The 23,794-nt window shown below is 43.7% G+C and overlaps 1 long non-coding RNA gene across 1 annotated transcript in view; it reads left to right on the forward strand.

Moving 5' to 3' along the window:
- Window positions 1-23,794, forward strand: part of LOC122241316 — a 97,322-nt gene that overhangs the window by 71,054 nt on the left and 2,474 nt on the right. Inside the window, exon 2 of the long non-coding RNA XR_006221384.1 lies at window positions 15,511-15,617. This is a non-coding gene — a long non-coding RNA (uncharacterized LOC122241316). The remainder of the gene's footprint in view (window positions 1-15,510; window positions 15,618-23,794) is intronic.

Consider the following 23,794-nt stretch of genomic DNA (forward strand, 5'->3'; position numbering starts at 1 on the left):
GGAGTAATGGTTGGAGTTTATTTATACTGGAGACCCACCCAGGTAAGGTTGTGCAGTAGCTTCTATGACTAAGACCTTCAGGATTGACCTGGGTGTAATCTGTTCTAAGCCTGGTTTGCCCTCCTCTGTGTTGGTCCTCTGTGCTTTTCTATATATTTTCCCTTTCAGTAACACATACCCCCTAAGCCCCCCTTTTTTCCTGGAAATAGTCCAGTGTCAGTTGCTATATTTGAACTCAAAAACCCTCACTGACGCAAGTGCTGGTGAGACCCTCCTTTGCCTGACACAGGATACACTCCTCTTATGATGAAGCTTAGTCCAGCTCGCTGTTTCTCTTTCTCCTGGAAGTCATGGGTAAACACTGCCAACCTCTGACCCTGTGGTTTTCCTTTCTCCACAAACTCACCCTCCTTCTGTTTATACAGAACTTCTCCAGGCAGTACACAAAACAGCTGATTATTTCTCCATTTGCTAAAACCAGTTGTAGTTCAATCCTGTCACCTTAAAGGGAGTCTTAGGTGTTCCCAAACTCTTTGGGCACACACTTGGAGAAACTCTTCTAGGTTATTCCCTGCTATTTCTTTTAGTATAATAACTAACCTTATCCATTGTGTGTGGATTTCACCAAACTAACTTTCCACGGACAACTGCATTTCTTTCTAAGTTCTTGGAAGTCACTTCATTTCTACTCTTCATTTACCATCTAGATGTTTAAATTCATCTTGAAATAATTAATAACCCTTTGAAAATTCTGACTTCCATGCCTCTTGACTGTGGATAGCCTCTTTTGTTCAAGCTCGTGTATTAACTCTTTATTGTACTTTATCTCCTAGATAACAACCTATAGGGTGCAAAGAAGTAGGAGACTGGTTTCTTGCCTATAAGGGTTTATAAACCTATTGGAAGTGAGGGTTTATAAACCTATTGTGTACATGAAATAATTCTAGAACAGCCTATACCTTTGAGGCCCCCCCACGCCAGGGGCCTGTGATAATGATTTTAAAACTGTGTTTCTGAAGCCCTAGCTGTGTGGTGCCACTTGGGGTTACCTGGGGTGTCTGGAGGTGCGGAGGGGCCCATCTGTTCTGTAGGGTGTCATTGGAACAGTAATCAAGGCAGACTTATCTGCCTTGAGAAAAACCACAAGCCACTGACAGACAACATTGCTGACTACAGTGAGGGATCTTTCTTCCCTTCGAAAGTAAAGACTACATCTGCCATAGGGGAAGAACCCTCTTCCCCAGCCCAGGAAGGACAGATTGCAACTGGAAAGGTGGCTAGGTGAGCATGGAGTCAGGTCAAATGCAGAAGGATATTTTCTCAAAAGAGGGTCTGAAGACCACGGGAGCCGATCTTAAGCTGGTGTGCAAGGTGCTTCTTGATCTTTCCATGGACTACAGATTCAGATGCATGTCCTGCTGCCAGAACCTCTGATGTTTTTCTCCTGCTGGGCCTCTGTACTGCCTGCCCTTCAATGTGTGGCTTTCTCTGCTTTGCCTGCATCACCGGCACCCCCAAAACCATACCCCACCTTGATAATAAACCCATTGAAAGCAGAGGCCTCATTTCATCTGCATGGACCCTGGTAACTAAGCAAGGGCCTGGCATGGTTGTTGAATTAGAGACTAGGTTTCTTGGTGTTTCTGTAAGCATTACAGAATCTGGAGATAGGGAAGATCATTTCTAGCTGGAGTGGTCTGAGAAGACTTCCCCAAAAAAGTCAGGTTTGCATTCAGCCTTTGAGATACGTGGCATATTTAGTTCATGGAAAGGAAGGAAGACAATTTAAGGCATAGAAACATTGCCGAGTAAAGGCTTAGAGCATGGTTTCTGAGTATCCCATTGACTGGTAAAGTGCCACTGGAGAGAGTCAATAGGGGAATGTTTAAAATATACCCATGCCTGGATCCCACTGCAGACCAAATGAATCATCTCTGGAATGGGCCCGGGGCCTTGGTTCTGTACAGCTTCCCTGATGAATCTAATGTGCAACAGGGCTGACGATGGTCTTGGGACCCTCAGGTTTCATAGGAGGGGTGGAAAAAGGGACTGGGTTTGAAGAATGGAGACTCCTGATGGAATCTCTTCCATTTTTAGCCAGGAATTTGGGACTTGAGCCAATGCATATTAGGGTGCTTTTCATGTTTTGCAAACTAGGTTTTATGGCAGGTTAATCTGGTTCAGATTCAAATTGAGGGAAGGTGGTGAGAGGCTGGGAAACCTGAGAGTAGGATGGCACAAGGTTCCAGGAGAGGCCTGCTCTCAGGTGGAGGAGCAGAAAAGAGAAGATGAACCCAAAGAGACTCTGAAAAGGAAGAATTAATAGAACAAAGTGGGATGAAAAGTGAGGACACGTTTTCTAATCAGATGAAGCAGCAACAGTAGAAATCTCCCTGTACATAAACAGTCCCCAAATCATGCAGGTGAGGAAGTAGGGAATGGTGTTCAATCTCTATATCCTCTCCCCTGGCCATTGTTGCTGGTCATTAGGAGCCCAGTCCTTTTTTTGATTCAACATCTCCTAAACTATCAGTGCATTCTATTCCCCCCTTTCCTTCCTCGAGAAACTTTCTGGAAGGAGAATCTACACTGATGTCCTTATTTCCCTACCATCTACACTCCCTCTAATCCCCTGCAATCTGTCACCTACCCTCAGTCTCTCTTGACAGCCTCCAGTGGCCTCCACTCTTTAACCCCAACTTCTTTCCAAGCTTCTCTCCTCTCCACCTCATGGCGGCACTTAACTTTCTTAAAGTGTGATGCTCTTGGCTTCTGGGCTGGCTCCGAAGTCTCCTTCCACTGCTCAGCTGCTCTTTCTCTAACTTGCATTTTTCTTTCCATCCATGCCAGATTCACCCGGATCCATCTCCAGGTTCTTTCTCCATTTTCATTTCCAACAGTCAGGAGGATATTGTCCACCTGGTTGTCCCATCTATGCCCTATACTCTCTGTCATTACGGTCACCAGTATTTGCAAAGTCCTTTGTTGCATAGAAGGTGCTTTACCCCCAGTGTTTCATGTGAGCTTCTTTGTCTTCCAACCCTGCTTCTTTTATTCTGCTCTTCCCTCAGACTGGATCTTGGCTCCGTTGCCTGCTAACTGAAACCCCAGTTTCTCAGTCTAAAATGGGGATAATTACACTTGCATTATAGGGGCACTGTGAGCATTAAACTAGAAAATGTATGAGAAAATGGCAAGCTCACAATGACTTTTTTATTCCTTGAAGGCAGGATCTAGGTTTTGTTTTGTTTTGTTTTGTTTCTTGCTAACTCCTGAAGGAAATGCTCCTAAAATAATGGAATGAACAAATTCCAAACACTACAAAGAGAAGTTGCCTAAGTGATGATTTTGAGTAAATTTTGAGGAAGTGGCAAATTTCAACCGAACTAGGACTGAACTTATTTTTCCTTCTGAATACCTTCTCAGGGAGGCTGAGTAGGCTACAGGTGTTTGGGGCAAGGTTTGCATGGAAGGGCCTGAATTTTGACAAGGTTGGCTCTGCGTGATGCACAAAGACGGTGTACAAAGACAGCAGTGTGAGTGCTTTTGCTACTTGTGACCTTGCGTGTCAAGGCAAGATTCTATCTTATTGAGGGGTATCAAGTGTTTGTCAGCATCTGAGCTGGAAGATTTGATCGCAAGATTTTTACTGTCTGAGCTAGTCTGCTAATTTCTTGTCAATTTTGATTTATGAGTTGTTTCGGATCTACGAACTGCTGAGTAACCCGATCCCTGACTTGCTACTTGGATTACTGCCTACAAATATTTGGGTGGCTGTAAAGTGATAACATCTAAGCAATAAGGACAATAATCAGATGGTCCCCATGACAGGGCTGCAGGTGACTTACTGGTAATACGATGTTCTGGTATAACTGTGAAAAATTACTTGGCCTTGAGGCCTGAAATGCATCTAGGATTGTTCAGGAACTATGAACACCAGATGGCCTTGCTTTAATGCATCATTCTTAATTCACCTTTTTCAACTACCAAACAGTGATTTGGAACACTGTAGTCAAAGCTCTTCGGACTTGGTTCTAGAATTGCAAGGAAAGTGCCTGTTATGTTTGAAATACTGTGGTAGACATTGTGAAGGTATTGGATCAAGTGTGGTAAAAAGTGAGGAAGTGGACTGTATTTAATTTTTTTTGCTTCATGTATGGGAAAACAAAAAGATAGTTTTCCAAAAACATCTTCACTAAGCTTAATGGCATTCTGTGATAGTATTTAAAACATCTTATTTTTGTTATGTAGGTAGATTTCCAATGAGAACATGAATACTTGTTTTGGTGGCTAATGGGTTATGGAGATAAGTGGACAGATAATGTCAGGATAAGCTGCAAACAAATGAAGTTCAGTTTCAGTGACCTTTGTTACTCCTTGCATCAAGAGGTTAAATCTATTATCTCATCCCTGAAGCTGTGTGGTCCCATGACTTGCTTTTCCCCATAGAATGCAGTGTAATTTGTACAACTTTCGAGCCTAATTCTTGAGAAGCCTTGTCTTCTGGGAATGCTGTCCTTGTCTTCTGGGAATGCTGCCCTGGGTCTGTGAAGAAGCCACATGGAGCAGAGATGAGCCTAGCCAGCCAAGCCCCCCTGGATTCACCAGCTGAGAGCCAGCATCAACCTGTAGACATGGGGACGAGGTTGTCTCAGGTCATCTGACTCTGTCCAGCCCCAGTTGGGTTCCAGATAACTGCAGTCATATGAGTGACCCCAAGAGATAGAAGAAGACTCCACCCAGCTGAGCCCAGCTCAGATTGCTCACCCAGAGAATCATGAGCATTCAAAATCATTGTAAAGATTGTTTTAAGCCACACAACTTTGGGATTATTTGTCATGTAGCAATAGGTAAGTGATCTAGAGGAGAAAACGAGAACATGGGCAAATACTATTAAATGTTAACTTTATTGAGAAATAAAACAAATAAATTGGACAGTGATTTGTTAGATCCTAGAAGTTTAAAGTGGGAAGGGACTTCAGAGGTCATCTCTGATTCTTCTGGTTCCTGACGCTAGTTTCATGGATGTGTGTTCACCATTGCTGTGAGACTAGCTGCTCTATGAGAGCTGGGGCCAGGCTTCATGCTTCTTGGTATCCCTCCAGAGAGCTCAGAGCCCAGCACTTATACAAGTCCTCAGTGAATTTTTGTTGCTTGCTGGGTTACATAAGAAGTGGCATGGAGGTCCTGGAGTCATGAGTTTCCAAGGGAGTGTGACCCTGGGCCTGACAGCTGCTTAGCTTAGTCACATATCTTACATACTCTTGCAGTGGTGCATTTTGGATACAGTGGGTTTGAGTTGCCAAGGATGGCATGATTCTGCATGTCTGCAGGTTAGTGCCCGAGAGGTCAGAGAAGGCAATCTTCAGCACTTTAGAACCACATTTTATGTACCATTAATTTTTGACACTGGACCAAGGCATCCCTGTCATCTGTATCCAAGGGGCTCCTGGGTGGCCCAGTCAGTTAAGTGTCCAACTCTTGGTTTTGGCTCAGGTCGTGATCTCACGGTTCATGAGTTTGAGCCTCACATGAGGCTCAGCACTGACAGTGTGGAGACTGCTTAGGATTCTCTCTCTCTCTCTCTCTCTCTCTCTCTCTGCCCTCCTCAACTCATGCTTGCTCTCTCTCAAAATAAACTTAAAAAAAGGAAAATAAAATTTTGCCAGAAATAAATGCATTTCTTGGCGTACCCTTAAATTAATAGCTGACCCCTCAAACCAAAGGAACAGAATAGCCAGTAACTCCTCAAAGAGAGCCACCCCCCTTTCTCTCATTACCAATACTCTCTAGCCAGCTGTCCAAGGCTGCAGAATGTCCCTTTGCCAGCCAAGTCCGATCCCACCCTCAAAAATAAAAATTGCTGCTGCTTCTTCAGGGAGGTTGTAATTATAAGAGACTCAATTATGTAACAAATTATATGTATTATAAATATAAAAGACTCAATTATATAACAAATTGCTTAGAAATTATTATTTAAATTGTGTATTGGCAGGAATTGGATATTTGAATATAATGAGTGTCATTGATTATAAAAGCATCTTCTCTAAGCTGATACAATAACCGCCTCTGTTGGTTTGCTGCTCAAAATACCAGCCAGCTGGAAGACTCCAAAAATTTAGGTTTGTTTGAATCACGTTTGGAATATGTAAGGAGATTGGCTCCCTTTGTAGTTTCTGTTTTTGGGTGATAAGGCTCCCTAGAATAGATCCATAGCCCCAGCGTGGGGCGGTCGCTCTGGTAGGGCTTTCTGCCGGGGCAAGTGGGGCTGGTGCCCAAAGAACCAGGACAGTGCAGGGCTGGGAAGCCTATAGCCTGCAAGCCAGAAGACGGTGCCCTACACCTCGAGACATTCAGTCCTCTCTCCCCCCCAACCTGCTCAGCCCACATGGGGAAGGAAAAGCATGCATCTGTTTGGTGGGCTGTGTTCTGTGCTAAACCCTCCATTGCTTTCTTGAAGGCTTGACACTTAGGGGTGGTGGATGCCAGGAGTGCGATAGAACGTTTGTACTGTGTGAATCATTACTGTAGGGAGTTGTGGCAGGTTGGAAGAGACTGCCTGATTTAATACAGAGGAGAATTAGGAAGAGCTCAAAGCCCTCAGCCCATCAACTGGCTGCTCTCACACCCAGAGCTCCTGATCGAACCAGGAGAGGAGTTTAGCAGCTAAGGGCATTCAGGTTTTTCCAGGAGGACTTCAAGGAAACCTTGTCAAATAAGGGTCATGCTTTTGGCCACTGTGGACCTTATAGTCCAAGCATTGGCACACCTTTTCTGTAAAGGACAAGATGGTAAATGTTTTAAGCTTTGTAGACCATAGACTTCTGTTTCTTCTCTTTTTCTTTCTCCTTCTTCTTCATTGTTGTTGTTTAAACAACATGTTAAAAATGTAAAAGTCATTCTGCGCTTTTGGGTAATTAAAAAAAAGTGGTTGCTGAGTGGATGCCTCATATTGCACACTGGGTTCCCATCTTGTTTCCTTTCCTCCCTGTTGAATCCCAGCAGTTGGAGAAATTGAAGATATTTTGTGTTTTGTGGAGCCCTTGGCAACATATGGCCACTTGAGTGTTTTCTAAGGCTACTCTCTTGGTTCTGAGGGTTACTCTGCCAAGCCCTGTAGCAACCTTTGTGATCCACTCCCAAAGGAATGTGGCTGCCCCTGGGTTGGGAGAAAAACTCCTGAACCAGGGATTGCTCTCACCTGGACTGATTCTGAACATCTGCTGCTCCTCAGGTTTCTGTGTTTTTGGTCAAGAGGCCAGGATTGCATGGGGCACCTGGGTGGCTTAAGCATCTGACTTTAGCCCAAGTCATGATCTCACAGTTCATCAGTTTGAGCCCTGCATTGGGTGAGCACAAGCCCTGCTTCTGGTGAGCATTAGACCTGCTTCGGGTGAGCCTCACTTCTCTTTCTCTCTTTCTCTCTCTCTGCTCCTTGTGTGATCCTTTCTCTTTCTGCCCTTTGCTCACTTGTGCCCCCGCCCCCGCAAAAAAAAAAAAAAAAAAAAAAAAAAAAAAAAAAAGCAAACACACACACACACACACACAAAGAAGAAGAAGCCAGGATTGCAGCAAGATCAGAAGACTTGACTGCTCTTTCCCAAAACCATGGTTACCCTTTTAGACTCAGATATCTTGTGATTGGCTTCACCCTGTGCTTGCAGAAGGGTTTGTATTTGAGCCTTAGTCTAGAGGTTCCCATTCAACTCAGGATGTTTGGTTCTCTCCCAAGGTAATTTAAGGGTTACTTCCTTTCAGAGATTATATTTTTAAGATGGCAAGTTTGTCAGAGTACTCTTGGGCATCAGCTATAGAAATCACAGACTCTACTGGCTTGAATAGTAAGAAACATCATTATCTTGTATGACAAGAAGTCTTGAGGTAGGGTGCAGAGTTGGTTAATTTGGTAGTTCTCACTTGTCATTAAGGACCAAGTTCTTTCTTCTCTTCTCTGCCACAGTCAGTGTGTTGTCTTTGTCTTTATATCAGCTTTGCTCATGAATGCAGGATGGCTGCCATAGATCCAGTTGTCACATCTCCATGACAATATCCAAGAGGAGAAAAGAAACTACATGGATCCCTTTCATCCACAAGGAAAATTCTTCCTAGAGGCTTCTTACTTTCTTTCATCTTTCATTAGCTATGACTGTGTCCTATAGGTTTAGATCAATTATGTCTCATCTTCTGGGGCTAGGACCACATATCCTGGGAGAATAAGGTTGTATTGAGGAGTTTAGCCACCTACATGACATCGGGGTTCTGTTGGGAGAAAAGAGAGGGAGAACATCCATTCAAAGTATGTTAACACAATAACGATTCCTCAGAATCTTCCGTCCTTGAGATGCTGAAGGACTCCGAGCCTTCTGAAGTTTTAAAAGGGAACTTTTAGAGAAGGCTAATTAAAAAAAAAATCATGGGAATACCTCGAGCTATTTTGTCTTGCCCTATCCTGCTGTTAGTCAAGAAGTATGGGTCTGTCTCAACTCACCCTTGACCCTTGGCATCATGGCTTTGAAGATAGCTAATTATAGTTTATTGAGTACCTACTATGCAGTGGTCCTAGTGGGAAGGACTTTACACATATGGTTCCTAATAATATGGCTATACTGGAAGGACTACATTATTATCTGCATTCTACAGATTGGGAATCTGCAACTAGACAAGTTTAGTAGCTTGCCTTTGACCACGCAGCCTGTATGTGTGGCTAGGCAAGGAGCCAGCAAGAATTTTTTGAGTATCCAGGCACTGCACTAGGTGCTGAGGATATAAAAAAGAATCAAGTCTGGTCCCTGTCCTTAGGGAGCACACAACATGCCCCTTTCTGGGAGGTTGCCCTAGATAATGTATGTCCCTTGTCTTGCCTGGAAAACAACTTTGAGTGGGTGAGAAAATTAGGCACTGCCATGTGCCTGCCACCTAAAGCCCTCCTACCTTCTGCCATGAAGCCCAAAAGGACTAACTACGCTGAATAGTCTGGTAAACGGAGTCAAAGCATAGACTTTTGTGTCATACTGCCTGGGTTCAAATCCCATCTCTAGCATTTTCTGGGTGGATGATCACTGGCATGATATTCAACCTCTCAGTGGGCTTCTGTGAGTCTAGATGAAGGAGACCCTCTAAAAGCACAGAAGACCTCAGTAAAAATCGTCAGTTATTATTACCAACGTATATTGCTTTTAAATGCACTTGTCTTATCATGTAAAGATTATCAGAGGCCTGGCTTCCCTACCCACCTTAGTCTCACAGCATCTCACATCCTCCCCCAGGCTCGGACACCAGTGTCACAGGCTGCAGCTTGCAGGCTGTTCTGGATAGCACCTGGCGCTTTGAAGTGCTTGATACAAGCTCGGTAGTGTGAATGGTGGTGTGAATGGCAAGCTCTGGCAGCCAATTCTTCCTGAAGCTTTGACCTGCTTCTGCATGCTGGCTGCAGAGGGAGTCTGTGGAACAGAAAACAAGCTCTTAGCTGCCTCTTTGGGGGCACTGGCCCACTCTTGGCTTTCTTATGCTGTTTATAAATACAGCCCACTATGCCAAGTGTCCTCAGATGGAGACGTGACAGAACGTGGGCAGGGGAATCCTCACGTGGGGCTCTTGTCTCATTGCAGGTTCAGACTGGGCCATCAGGAAGTCGCCTAGCCTTGGTTTCCTCTCCTCTGAACTGGGAGGGCCTTATCAAGCCTGCAGTCTCATTGAAAAATCCCCTGGGGAGCGGAAACAGAGATGGGTGCCTGTGAGAAATAGGGCAGCCTGGACCTGCCTCACAGGCAGCTGGCGTTGAGGAGTGTGCTCCATGGCCCGGGACATAGCTCATCCATCTGGAAAAGCTGCTGTTGGGGGTGCCTGCTGCCCACGAGGCCAAGCAGCCTAATCGATCTTTGGGAGATAATTAAGGCCCACAAAGCCTTGCCGGGCTCTATCGGTGCAAGGTGCTATTAAGAACAAGATAAAAGCTTAGAGCCTTGATTGAATCTTGAAAACAAGGCCCTTGTGGGCATTTTTCTTTGTCATTGTGTCATGGGAGAAAGGAGAGTCCCAGGGAAGGGGGAGGAAGATGAAGGAGCAGAGGGAAAAGCAGTGTTTGAGACCATGAAAAAGAGCGAAACTTCTAGGGTGCCCTGAGCTTTTTTGTTTTCTTTTTTGTAGTAAAGGGGAACACTGTGAGGGACAGGTGGCACATCTGGGGGTGACACCACACAGCACCCTTTCCTTTGGTTGCCATTGTCTCATCCTGACCATCATGCCTGCAGCAGGAGCTTGTTCCTTCAGAGGCGACTCTACTGTCACGCTCTCCTGGGGATGGCTTTGCAGTAACCCCGGGCCACGGTCTGCCTTTCCTTCCCCTTCTGCATGGCTTTGCTTCCATGTTTGTAAGGGGGGGTGGGTCTGCTTAGGAAAGCCTTGGATGGACCGGCCTCCCCTCTGGCCCTCAGAACTTTATTGAGCATTTGCTCTCCTTTTACTGCTTTGCCTTTGGGAAAGCCTGCTCTCAAGGCTGAAATCCAGCTGAAGAGATCTGATTTCTCAGAAGCCATTTTGATCTTTTCACTTCAAAGGGAGTCCTTTTCACGCCTGAGCCCCAGTTTGGTGGCCCCAGACCTGCCCCTTTGGGCTGCGGGTCTGGATGAGGCCCTTGGTCTCTTCCTTACTTCCTGCATGTGGAGCCCAGGATCCCAGCACTGGGGCTGCCTGGGAAAGCTTGAAGAAGTGGGATTTTTCCCCCCTGTCCCTGGTCTCTGGCCCCTTCAGATGTGCTGTGTTTTCATCTGAGTCTACTCCACTTATGTTTCTATTTCCAAAGTCTTCCTACCACCATCCTCATTCATTTTATCAAAACATGGTCTGGAAGCTGGGGCTGACCTTAACTTTGGGGGTCTTCTCCTTCAAAGAGGCTTCCCTGCTAGGTCCTACCCTCCCTTGCCCTCACCTAAGGTGAGATGCCCTTCCTCTGGGCTTGCACTGTGTTCTGTAATGCTCTGCAACTTCCCCGATTCAGTTCCTATCACATTTTGCATAGTTACCCCTTTCTTGTCTGTGACCCTCAAGAGATGGTGAGGTCCTTGAAGAAAGTGGCTGTTCCTCTTTTATTCTTCCACCTTGATCCTAACATCAAGCACAATGCCAACACAGTAGGCTCTCAACCTGCAATGCATAATGCATGTCCAGTGAACTAATGAATTCTTTCCTGCAGTTCTTTCAAGCCATCCTAGGATTTGGCTGAGGTGGGTCAGGGGCAATCCAGCTTGGTGGAAGGGAGAGACGGTGGGCAGGGGGAGGGGGGAGGGGCATTCTCCTCTCGCACCACCTCCCACCCACCAGGTAATTTCCAGACCCAGCTCCTGCTTTGTCTACAGCAAGTTTACTTTGATCCGTCTTATATTTATATAGACATATATTAAATTACATATTATGCATATCACATGTAACACACATAATATATATATAGTATATATGTAACATATCATGTATAGTATAATGTGACATATATATGATGTACACACATACATATAAAGATATTTTATCAAAAGGGTTCTGTTTTTAAAAAGTTTGAAAACCAAGAACTTGAACTTTTTTGCTTGATGTTCATTATTTATTTTTGAGAGAGAGACAGAGCACGAGCAGGGGAGGGGCAGAGAGAGAAGGAGACACAGAATCCAAAGCAGGCTCCAGGCTCTGAGCTGTCAGCATAGAGCCCACCATGGGGCTTGAACCTATGAACTGTGAGATCAATGACCTGAACCAAAGTCGGACACTTAATTGACTTAGCCACCCAGGTGCCCCAGGACCTTGAACTTTTAATTGGAGGTTTCTCTCTTAGGGCATTTGCTTTTGAAGCCATTACTAATTACCACTTGGAGAATGGAAAGCTTTGTCACTGCTGAAAGCATTTTAGGATTTTACTGAGCTGATGGAGGCATTCCTTTTGCGATAGTGATTTTCTTCTGGCATACGGACTCCCTCCCCCACCACCACTGCCCCCCACATCAACAGTCCTGGCCGGTGTTAAGGAATGAAGAAGGAGTTGGATTATTGGAAGCCACAAAGCCATTAATGTCATTTGTCCCAGAGGGTTTTGCTTATTGTTGTTTTGTTCAGCCTCAGGCCAGCTGGGAGGCCAGTGTTGACCAGGTTGATGTGTGAGGGATGGGAATCCTCCCAGACATAGGCAAAGTGCCTGTTTCTCTTGCTGACCTGTGAGGGGGCAGCTGGTTGTCAGCTCTTGACCTCCTTTCTCTGAACTGCTTCCCCCTCTCCTCTGAATTCCTCCACCTCTTTCCTTCTTCCTAGATGCTGAGTCCTTCTATCACAAGGTTCCCTGTGGGCTTGTCCTTCCTAGTACAAGAGCCTAAGCTCTGGCTTAGGGAACTTGACTCCTTACCAAAATCGGACCAGCTTCTTTCTCATGGTGCAATAGTGGCCAAGCACTGAACTGGGAGTCCTAGAACCTGGTCTTGAGTCTTGATTACTCACCAGCCATGGGACCTCAGGTTAGTCACACATTCTCCAGAGTCTTGGTAAATGGGAATAATCACCATGGTCTTCTTACCATGAGGTGAGCTTCATCTGAAACCCTCCGTCAGTCTTTCTCAGCTTTTCCTGCAATTTTATTCCTCTGTGGAGATTTTAGTATTCCAATTCCCAGGTCAAGCCCCCAAACCAATTAAATCAGACTTTTTGGTATTGAGACCCAGAAATTAGTATTTTTTAAAACTCTAGAGGTAATTCTAAAATGCAGCTAAGGCTGAGAACCACTGTTTAAGGTTCACTCAAAATACAAGCAGATTCTGAACTTCCATCTGAAACGAATTGCTTTCCATCTGAAAGCAGAAAATGTCTGAAAACTAATCTGTGGTAGTTCTCAGTCCTGATTTGATTCAGAATCTCTTTAAGAATCTCCTGAAAGTTGTATATCCATTTCCTCAGGAATGAACATACTCACAAAAGATTGCATGTAATTTCAGCATATAACGTCACCTTCTTAGTAACATTGCCTGCTACAACATAGCACCTCTCCACACCCACATGCATTTCCTATCCTCCTGCCACATTTTATGCTTTCTCTGTAACCTTTATCATGGTTTGCATGAATATCTTCAAGTCCCTCACTATGCCAAAGTTTCTCAAGGTGTGGTTCCAGGACCACCTTTATTTAATCAAGATATGCAGGATGGGATCCGGGAATCTGCATTTGCAGAAGCCCCCTGAGTTTCTCCTGAACGCTGAAGCTTGAGAGCCACTGGGCTGGAGCCCAGAATTCTTGAGTCAGTATGTACAGGGGAAAATTTGTTGCTATCTCTTTTAGGCCACGTACTTGTTCCTCCAGACCCTGCCCTTCAGTTGGGAATCCCATCTCCCTCAGCATATCAGTGATCTTGGGTCGATTTTCTGATGTTCCAGAGAGATCCTAGGTATTTTCCAGTTTACCTTAGAAGCTTGTGGGAATGTGGCTCACTTGTATGATTTGAGGGGCTTGGATTAAGGTCCTCTATCTGATGGGAAAGTTATCCACTTATTTCACCTGGAATTCCATCACTGTCCAGTCATTCTTCTTAAACTCCAGCATCCACCTCTAGTACAATAGGTAACAAAAACCATGAACAACAGGTATATTTGATTCCATCTCTCTGATCCAAGTTTTCCATTGGCTTCTTATCACCTACAGGGGGAAGCATATCCCTATTTTTTGTTACCGAGAGGCTCTTCAATATCTGGCTCACCTCTCCAGCCTCTGTGCCCACTGCCCTCACTACGCACTCCAGTGGGACTTAACTGCATGTTGTTCTTGGAGCATCACATACCCGTTCCTTCCCTGGGTATCCTCTGAGATTGTTCTTATATCTCTTTACACATGTCACTCCACTCCCCAGACTCTCAGATGACTCAGAATGCAAGCCAAGTCCTCTTGTGGCCTCCAAGGCCCTGCAGGATCTGTCCATCACCCTCCTTATCTCTCTGCCCTCATGTTCTGCTACTCCCCTGGGTTAGTTTCCCAGTGTAACAAAGGTCTGCAAACTGGGCGGCTTAAAACAATGGAAATTTATTCTCTCATCGTTTTGAGGGCTAGAAGTCCCAAACCAAGGTGTTGACAGGGCCACCGTCCCTCTGTTACTTGAAGGGAAGGATCCTTCTATGCCTCTTTCTAGCTTCTGATGGTTTTCATGTGTCATTCATTGCTTTGCGGGGGCAGTGCTCTAATCTCTGCCTCTGTCATCACATTGCTTTCTCCCTGCTTGTCCCTGTGTCTTCATATGGCCATCTTTTTATAAGAACAGCAGTCACATTGGAGCAGAGACCACCCTGCTCCTGTAAGACCTCATTGTAACTAATTATGTCTGCAATGACCCTGTTTCCAAGTAAGGTCCCATTCTGAGTTTACTGGAGGTTAGGACTTCGAAACATCATTTTTGGGGGGACATAATTCAATATGCAACACCACCATCTTCTTCATTCTGTTTTAGTCCCACTGGCCTGAAAATGCCAGATTTAGCAAACAGAAATTACAGGATACCTCGTATGTCCCAAATGTTGCCTGGAATTTTTTTTTTTTTGGTATAAATATGTCCTGTTTGATATCTGGGACATACCTATGCTAAAAAAATGTATATGTTGTTTATCTGAAATTCAAATTTAACTGGGCATTCCATATTTTATCTGGCAGCCTGTATTCCTTGTTCCTTGAACACAGCAAGCATGCTCCCACCTCAAGGTATTTGTTCTGGCTATTCCCTCTGCTCTGGGATGCTCATTCTCTCATTGCCTTTCTGAATACTTGTCCCTCATATACATACTTCCTGTCCTCCTTTCTTGCTTTAATTCTTTCCTTTAATCCCTTGTCACTATCTATCTATATGTTTTACCTGCTGATTGTGTTTATTGTTGTTACCCCCAGTAGAATTTAAGACTGATGCTTCTGTTCACTGCCATCTCCCCAGGGCCAAGAACAGTGTCTGGCACATAGTTCAGGAAATGTTTATGGAATGGATGAGGAAATGAATCCTTTCACTTTTGCTCAAGCACTGGAGAGTGGGCGTCTGTGGGCTTTGCTTACCTAGGGTGAACCTTCTGGTAGAAGTGCCCCTCCCTTGCTCTCAGTAGAAGTGGTTTAGAAAAGTCCCGGCCCAAACTCCAGATTCATAGGTATAGCATGATGCAGGCCATCCTGTCAATTCCATCCACTTGGCTGTGGCCATTGGTTCAGGGATGGGAACAGGACCCAAGTTAGACTCATTGGAGCCAGTCTTAGAATTTCTGCTGGAACTACTAAGTTAGAGCCCTCTCTTCCTACCGGTGTTTCTGAGAGGAACAGGATGTCAGGTGGAGCTGCTGATAGCCATCTTATCACCATAGAGGAAGAGCAAGGGGTCAGATCCTGGCCAAGTGCCTTTGTGTGATCTTTCAGGCCTGACCATAGGCAATTACAAAGGTGTTATGTCAGCTTGGGTTGTTATAACACAATACCATAGACTGGGTGGCTTCAACAACATACATTTATTTCTCATGTTTCTACAGGCTTGGAAGTTTAAGATCAAAGTGCTGGTGAATTCTGTTTCTGGTGAAGGCCTGCTTCCTGGCTTACAGACAGCTACCATCTCCCTGTGTGCTCACATGACCTCTTTGTGAGTATGTACACATAGACAGAAAGAGAACTCTGGTTTCTTTTCCTCTTCTTATAAGGACACTAATCTTGTCATGGGGAGCCCCACACCCACCATCTGATTTAACTCTACCTTCCAAAGAAAGGCTCTACTGCCAAAGGCCATCACATTGAGGGTTAGAGCTTCAGCATATGAATGGGGGCCGGACACACAAACGTTACTCCATAACACCTTATCTGGCAGGTCTCCTAGGGTAAGGCTGCCCTTCCTACACCAGATTTGGTGCACAGCCAATGCGTGGTAGGCTATGAAGAGAGTTGCAGTCAAGGACTAGGCCCCTGTGGCCAGCTAGTCTCTTATGCTTGCTTGCATTACTGGTCCAGGCACCTCCATCAAAGGCCTCTCTTGTGGGGAGGAGGTTACAATTAGGCTGAAGCCTTGTTGTGGGAAGGGGAAACTTGAAGACACTTTTTTCCACTCTGAACTTGGTACTCGGGACTTTCCTACTAGGTATCCCTGTTCCCCTTGGCCTCAGATCCATAGAAAAGCAGGAACCTATTGTTTGGGGCTCTCTAAGCAGTGAGCCAATTCCTCCCAGGAGTACTGATGCAGCTGGCCTTCCCCAGGTACTGTTACATGGGGAAAAATGGAACACTGGGGAGCCAGCTCTTTAGCTTCTTCCTTACACTATGGCAGTAAGTAAATAAAGCCTTGATTGTTCCTTTCATTTTGACTTGTCTTAATTGACTGCTTTGCCACCTGGCAGATCAACTCAGCCCTTGGCAGTCTGCTTGAGAATGGAACCAACACAGAGGAAACACAGCTGAGAGACAAAGAGGGGTAACTGGGCCTCTATCACATCACCTCAGTGCCCCTAAATCTAGTTGTACTGGAAGCCATTGTGACTCTTAGACCTTTTAGTTTTTGAGCATAAGGCAATTAGATGTGTTTTTGTGTCAGTGAATCCTGAGTCAAGTACATCCCCTCAGTGCCCCATCCCCAGTAGAACTCAGGAACTCCTGTTCTCTGTGTACTTGCCTTCACCATGGTCCAGATCAGCCTGTCCTATTCTGCTTCATGTGCTTGCCTCTTCAAGAGATACCTTCTCTTAGAAGCTAGGGGCGTGGCTTCTCTTTTTCTGTCTTTTTTTAAATCCCCATAGAATCAGACAAAAAAACTGTAAGAATGAGGACTTATGAAGAATGAAACTCCAGTGGGCTATTTATAATCAATTAGGTGATTATAAATAGGATGAAAACTCTTCTTAATATTGAAAAAATTTACATTAAAAACTTTTTTTTAAATCCACTTGGGAAATCAAATCGGTGTCAGGAGATAAAATCTGTATTAGTCATTTTTGCTGCATAATAAGTTATCCAAAATCTCATAGGCTTAGAACAACCAACATTTATCATCTCAGTTTCTCAGAGCCTAGAGTCAGATACAGCTTAGCTGGGTCCCCTGTTTCTGGATTTCTGACAAGGCTATGATTATTGTATCACTGAAGCTGCAGTCATTTCAAGGCTCAACGGGGAAAGGATCCACCTGTAAGCTCACTTATGTGGTTGTTTGCAAACCTCAGGTCCTCAGTGTCTTTTGGCTAGAGACATCAGTACCTTGCCACACGGGCCTCTCCATAGGGCTGCTCACAACATGGCACTTGGCTTCCTTCAGAGTAATGAAAGAAGAAAAGAGAGAGAGATCCAAGATGGTGGTCACAGTCTTTTTATGATCTAATCTCAGAAACAATATCACAACATTATCCCCATATTCTATTTGTCAGAAATTAGTCACTAGGTCCACCCCACACTCAAGGAGAGATTATTATATAAGGGCCTGAATACCAGGAGGCAGGGATCATTGGGAGTTATCATAGAGGTTGCCTACCCCAAGATTCACATTCCTTCCACACGCAAAATACCTACCATATCCTACCAAGGTCCCTAAAATCTCATATTATCACATCACTTCAAAGTCCAAAACAGCATCTAAATTAAGTTCCGGTGTGGATGAGACCCAACTGTGGTGTCTTAAATACAGATCTTCTTTATCTGCAGACCAGTGGAACTAATGAAGTAAGTTATCTGGCCCCCATCTATAGTTGTTGGGCTGGAAGACATTCCTGTCCAACATGGTGGAAAATTGGAGACATAAGAGTTCATTGGTCATGGAAATTCTGAAAGCCAGCCACACAAGTGCTGGACATTTCTTAATTAGATCCCAAGGCCTAGGATTAATTCTCCATGGCTCTTGGCTTCACTCTCTAGGCAATTGACTCTGCCCTCGCAGTCATCTTTTCTTTTTTATGGAAGGTAGCACATTTTTTTTTGTAGCTGAGCAGCAATCTCAGCCTGCTTCTTGCCAGTAGAACTCTGGAGGTTGAAAACGTCTCCTCATTCTGTACTGTCTCTTTCTCCTGCAGTCCAAGTTGGCAATGTTTCTAAAAATATAAGGCTTTAAAGACACTTGGAGGTCTCTTGTGAATCTCTTTGGGGTTCACTCCATTAGGCAAAAGCCATACGTACAAATTTCTTTGACATAAGCCCCATCTGCTTTTGATGAGATGGCTGAGGTCCAACACCCTTAACTTTCTAGAGATCCTATAGTTTGATTGAGAGGATTTGTGAGGCAAACCCTTAATCCCTTGAGATATTATAAGAAATATGTGTTTGGTCTCTATCCCTAGCTCCTGGGCAGGACTCCTTAGGATATTATCTTTATAATGTCCTAAGGGATAATAGCAGTAGGAACATATTTTGTTATAATATTTGGTTTTTGTTCCTAGCTTCTGAAACAGCTCCAGACTGATAAAGCTGAAAGGAGCACCTTATGTTAATGAGGTGAATTTTGGAAAGTCCCTAAGGATAAGTGGCTGGTTGCCAGGGGAAACAACCACATGATTAGAGAGTTAGAACTTTCAGCCCCACCTCCTGAATTCCAGGGGCCACTAAAGGCCAATGGTTTAATCAATCGTGCCTATGCAATGAAGCCTCCATAAAAATCCTGACCAAAGGGGTTCAGACAGCTTCTGGGTTGGTGAACACATGGTGGTGCTGGGAGGTGGTGCCCTTGGAGAGGACATGGAAACTCTTGTCCCTTCCCACATTCCTTATCCCATGTGTCTCTTCTAGTTGGCTGTTTCTGAGTTGTATTCTTTATAATAAAAGGGCAATACTAAGTAAAGTGCTTCCTTGAGGTCTGTGAACCATTCTGGTGAATTATTGAGCCTGAGAAAGAGGTTGTGGGAACCCCCCCATTTACAATTGGTTGGTCAGAAGTATAGGTGACAGCCAGGACTTGAGATTGGTGTCTGAAGTGGGAGGGGGAAGTTTTGTGGGACTGAGCCCTTGACGTGTGGGGTCTGCACTAATTCCAGGCTGTTAGTGTCAGAATCTGGTTAAATTGTAGGACACACAGTTGGTGTCCTATGAGAACTGGAGAGTTGCTTGGTGTGGAAAACCCACACATCTGGTGTCAGCAGTGTTATAAGTAGATGGAAACAGGACTATTTCTTCTTCTTTAAGGGGGCCTTCGTAGACTGTGAGGCACTATCTTTGATCTTTCTGAGGTCTTAAAAAGTTTTACTTTTATATATGCTCAGTTTCATCTTTAGACACTGTTTTCCTGGTAGTGTCTTTGGATTTGACATTTGCTTGGATGCTGTCTGGAGAGGCTGAAAATTTTCAAAACCCTTTTTTTTTTTTTGATGAGTGGTGGGAACTATAACAGTTTATTTCTTTCCTCCTTCATTTGGCTATAAGTAGCAAAAAGACATCAAGTGGTACCTCCATCACTTTGGAAACACCGCTTAACTTGATGACCCAGTTCATTAGGAATATTTCTACTTTCAATGTAACTGCAGGTAAGTGTTGCTAAACTTCCTGCTATTACATTATGGTCTATCTTCCTGTAGTTTACAACAGTATCTCATTTCCTCCTGAGACCTCACCAGCAGTATCTCCAATACCAAGATTTCTACTAACAGTCTATTCAAGAAATTTAGGTTTTCTTTAACATGCTCCCCAAATTCCTTTAGCCTCTGTGCACTGCTGGGTTCCAAAGCCTCTCTCACACATATTTGTTCCAAGAACCAAAAATCTGTATTAATCCCTTTTCTCATCTTACCTTCACAGTCAACTATTCTCACATATATGAAGCATCATTTTGTTTGCGAAGATTTCTCACAAAATTATACTCTTGTTGCATGAGCATACATTTTTACTCTCTTAAATGGTATTGTTTTAGATATCTCATTCTGTTTCTCATTCTTTTCAATCATCACCATGCTTTCAAGCTCCATCCATGATGCGATGTGGACATCTCGTCAGTGGCTTCCAACTGTGGGTAATACACGATGGGTTACTCCTCCCCCGCCCCATGTTTTATATGTCCAGTGCCCCAGGGATGAGCATCCAGATTATCTCCACTTGCATGCCATCATCACAAATAATGTGGTCATGAGCATCCTAATCCAGAGACTCTTATGAATCTGTGTGAGGATTTCTTTGTGATATACGCATACCCAGAAGTGAAATTAATGACACTTAGGATATAGGTAGGCTTACTTTGACTAGGAAGTGCCATATTACCCACAATCTTCATGCCCTAGTCTTCATTCCCATCAGCTATGCATCAAGGAACTCATTATGCCACATCTAGGCTGACACTCAGTATCATCATCCAGTTTAAAAATTTTTTTCAGTCTATTTGGTATGAAATCGTATCTCATTTTGATTGGCATTTTCCCTGACAATTGATGAGTTTGAGCATCTCTTCAGATACTTTGGGCTTTCATCTTCCACACACTGTCTGCTCATATCCTTGTTTGTATCCTTGATCTTTAAGATCAGAGAGCAGGTATGATTTCTTCTGCATTCTCCGTTGCTCCCAGCAGCACTGGTGGGTATTGATTGATGATTGATGAGAAGGTCAGTGTGGCTGTGTAATTTGAGCTTCTGGATTTTCGAGGCCTACTTTTCCTCCACAGAGCCTGAGGTGTTTGCCTGTATTCATTCAGAACACATTCATCAAATGGCTACCCCATGCCAAGTCTTCCTGTGCAACTCTCCCTCCCGGCAAAGCCCAAATGACCTGTCAGTCACTCTATCAATTGAACAGAAGAATGAAACTTGTCACACTAGTCATCTGGCATCGGACAGATTCTAGTAACATTTTAGGGGTCCTTTTATAGGCTCAAATACTCTATGATCATCTGATTCTAACTTACTGACTAGTTGATTTTTTTCTTTTATTGTTATTTTTTTGTAAGATTTTTTTTTAAAGGTTTATTTGTTTTTGAGAGAGAGAGAGAGAGCATGAGCTGGGGAGGGACAGAGAGAGATGGGAACATAGGATCCAAAGTGAGCTCCAACAGCAAGCCTGATGTGTGGCTTGAACTCAGGAACCATGAGATCATGACCTGAGCTGAAGTCAGAGGCTCAACTGACTGAGCCACCCAAGTGCACCTCTTTTATTGTTATTTATTTATTTATTTATTTATTTATCTTTCATATGGAACTTCTTTTTTTTTTTAATTTTTATTTAATTTATTTTTTAAATTTACATCCGAGTTACTTAGCATATAGTGCAACAATGATTTCAGGAGTAGATTCCTTAATGTTCCTTACCCATTTAGCCCATCCCTTCTCCCACAACTCCTCCAGCAACCCTCTGTTTGTTCTCCATATTTAAGAGTCTCTTATGTTTTTGTCCCCCTCCCTGTTTTTATATTATTTTTTCTTCCCTTCCCTTATGTTCATCTGTTTTGTATCTTAAGGTCCTTATATGGGTGAAGTCATACAATATTTGTCTTTCTCTGACTGACTGATTTTGCTTAGCATAATATCCTCTAGTTCCATCCATGTCATTGCAAGGGGCAAGATTTCATTCTTTTTGATTGCTGAGTAATACTCCATTGTATACATATATGCCACATCTTCTTTATACATTCATCATCGATGGACACTTGGGCTCATTCCATACTTTGGCTATTGTCGATAGTGCTGCTATAAACATTGGAGTGCATGTGTCCCTTTGAAACAGCACACCTGTATCCCTTGGATAAATACCTAATAGTGCAATTGCTGGGTCATAGGGTAGTTCTATTTTTAATTTTTTGAGGAACCTCCATACTGGTTTCCAGAGTGGCTGCACCAGTTTGCATTCCCACCAGCAGTGCAAAAGAGATCCTCTTTCTCCGCATCCTCGCCAACATCTGTTGTTGCCCAAGTTGTTAATGTTAGCCATTCTGCCAGGTGTAAGGTGGTATCTCATTGTGGTTTTGATTTGTATCTCCCTGATGATGAGTGATGTTGAGCTTTTTTTCATGTGTCGGTTGGCCATCTGGATGTCTTCTTTGGAGAAGTGTCTATTCATGTCTTTTGCCCATTTCTTCACTGGATATTGTTTTTTGGGGGTTGAGTTTGATAAGTTGTTTAAAGATTTTGGATACTAACCTTTTATCTGATACGTCGTTTGCAAATGTCTTCTCCCATTCCATCGGTTGCCTTTTAGTTTTGCTGATTGTTTCCTTCACTGTGCAGAAGATTTTTATTTTGATGAGGTCCCAATAGTTCATTTTTGCGTTTATTTCTCTTGCCTCTGGAGATGTGTTGAGTAAGAAGTTGCTATGGCCAAGGTCAAAGAGGTTTTGGCCTGCTTTCTCCTTGAGGATTTTGATGGCTTCCTGTCTTACATTTAGGTCTTTCATCCATTTTGAGTTTATTTTTGTGTATGGTGTAAGAAAGTGGTCCAGATTCATTCTTCTGCATGTCACTGTCCAGTTTTCCTAGCACCACTTGGTGAAGAGACTGTGTTTATTCCATTGGATATTCTTTCCTGCTTTGTCAAAGATTAGTTGGTCATACGTTTGTGGGTCCATTTCTGGGTTCTCTATTCTGTTCTATTGATCTGAGTGTCTGTTCTTGTGCCAGTACCATACTGTCTTGGTGATTACAGCTTTGTAGTATACCTTGAAGTCCAGGATTGTGATGCCTCCAGCTTTGGTTTTCTTTTTCAAGATCACTTTGGCTATTCAGGGTCTTTTCTGGTTCCATACAAATTTTAGGATTGTTTGTTCTAGCTCTGTGAAGAATGCTGGTGTTATTTTGATAGGGATTGCATTGAATATGTAGACTGCTTTGGGTAATATCAACATTTTAACAATATTTGTTCTTCCTCTCCAGGAGTGTGGAATATTTTTCCATTTTTTTGTGTGTTTTATTGTTATTTTTAACTGCCATGTGCCTAAAGCAAGGCAAGATCCAAGGAATCTTGGCTATATGTTTGCAAATCAACAGCCTTTTGTTAAGGGTCTCTGCTTGTGAGGCACAATCCCACCTCTTTTGAAATATGACTGCTATAAACTGTCACGGACTTCATAGTCAAAAAGTAAACTCTCCTTACTGTACTTGCTACAAAGTTCACAAGCCTCAGTGTGACAACATTTATCTGCTTTTCCAGAGAGAATAAGTGTTCTGAGCCTAACCTAACTACTCTCACACCACCCACTCCAGGTAGGCTTAGGATCCCAAATCTGTAAGTTACCTCTACCTCATATTGTAATTGTCTGTTTATTTGTTCTTCTTCCTCTAGATCTGGGACACATTGAGGACACAGACTGTGTCTTATTCATTTGTTTAGTTTACTGTACTTACCAAGGCATTTGTCACAGAGCAAGTGTTCAATAAACATTTATTGATTGAACAAATGGACACATGAAAAACTGTTTATTGAGCACCTACATGCCACACACTGTGTAAGGTTCTGGGAATTCATTGATGAGTAACACACAGTTTAATTATAAAATAGTGTGGAAAAGGTACAGAGGAGGGGTGCCACATCTTATGGGGAGGTGAACTTCAAACAAATAAGGAATGCCATTTGTAACACTCATCTTCATCTCCAAAAGAGTTCTTCTGCCTTAAATTCTGGATATGGCTTGTACTGGACTTGGAGGAAATATGCTTTCTCTGTGTGCAGATGTGTGAGAGGTGTGGATGTGGATGCTGCCTGTCCAAGTGTGCCTGCTCCATCCTAGCCTGAAGTTAGTACAGGGAGGCCAAAGGCTATTTTCCCACCTTCCAAAGGGGCTTGATCAAATGGCTGGGCTATCTATAGAGCCGTCTGGGGCTGGAGTGTGGACAAACAAGTGAGCATCACAACATTGGACCCTTAATTCCTTTGGTATGTGATCCAAC

This window comes from Panthera tigris, chromosome C1 (assembly GCF_018350195.1).
Source record: "Panthera tigris isolate Pti1 chromosome C1, P.tigris_Pti1_mat1.1, whole genome shotgun sequence".
Taxonomy (NCBI): Eukaryota; Metazoa; Chordata; class Mammalia; order Carnivora; family Felidae; genus Panthera; species Panthera tigris.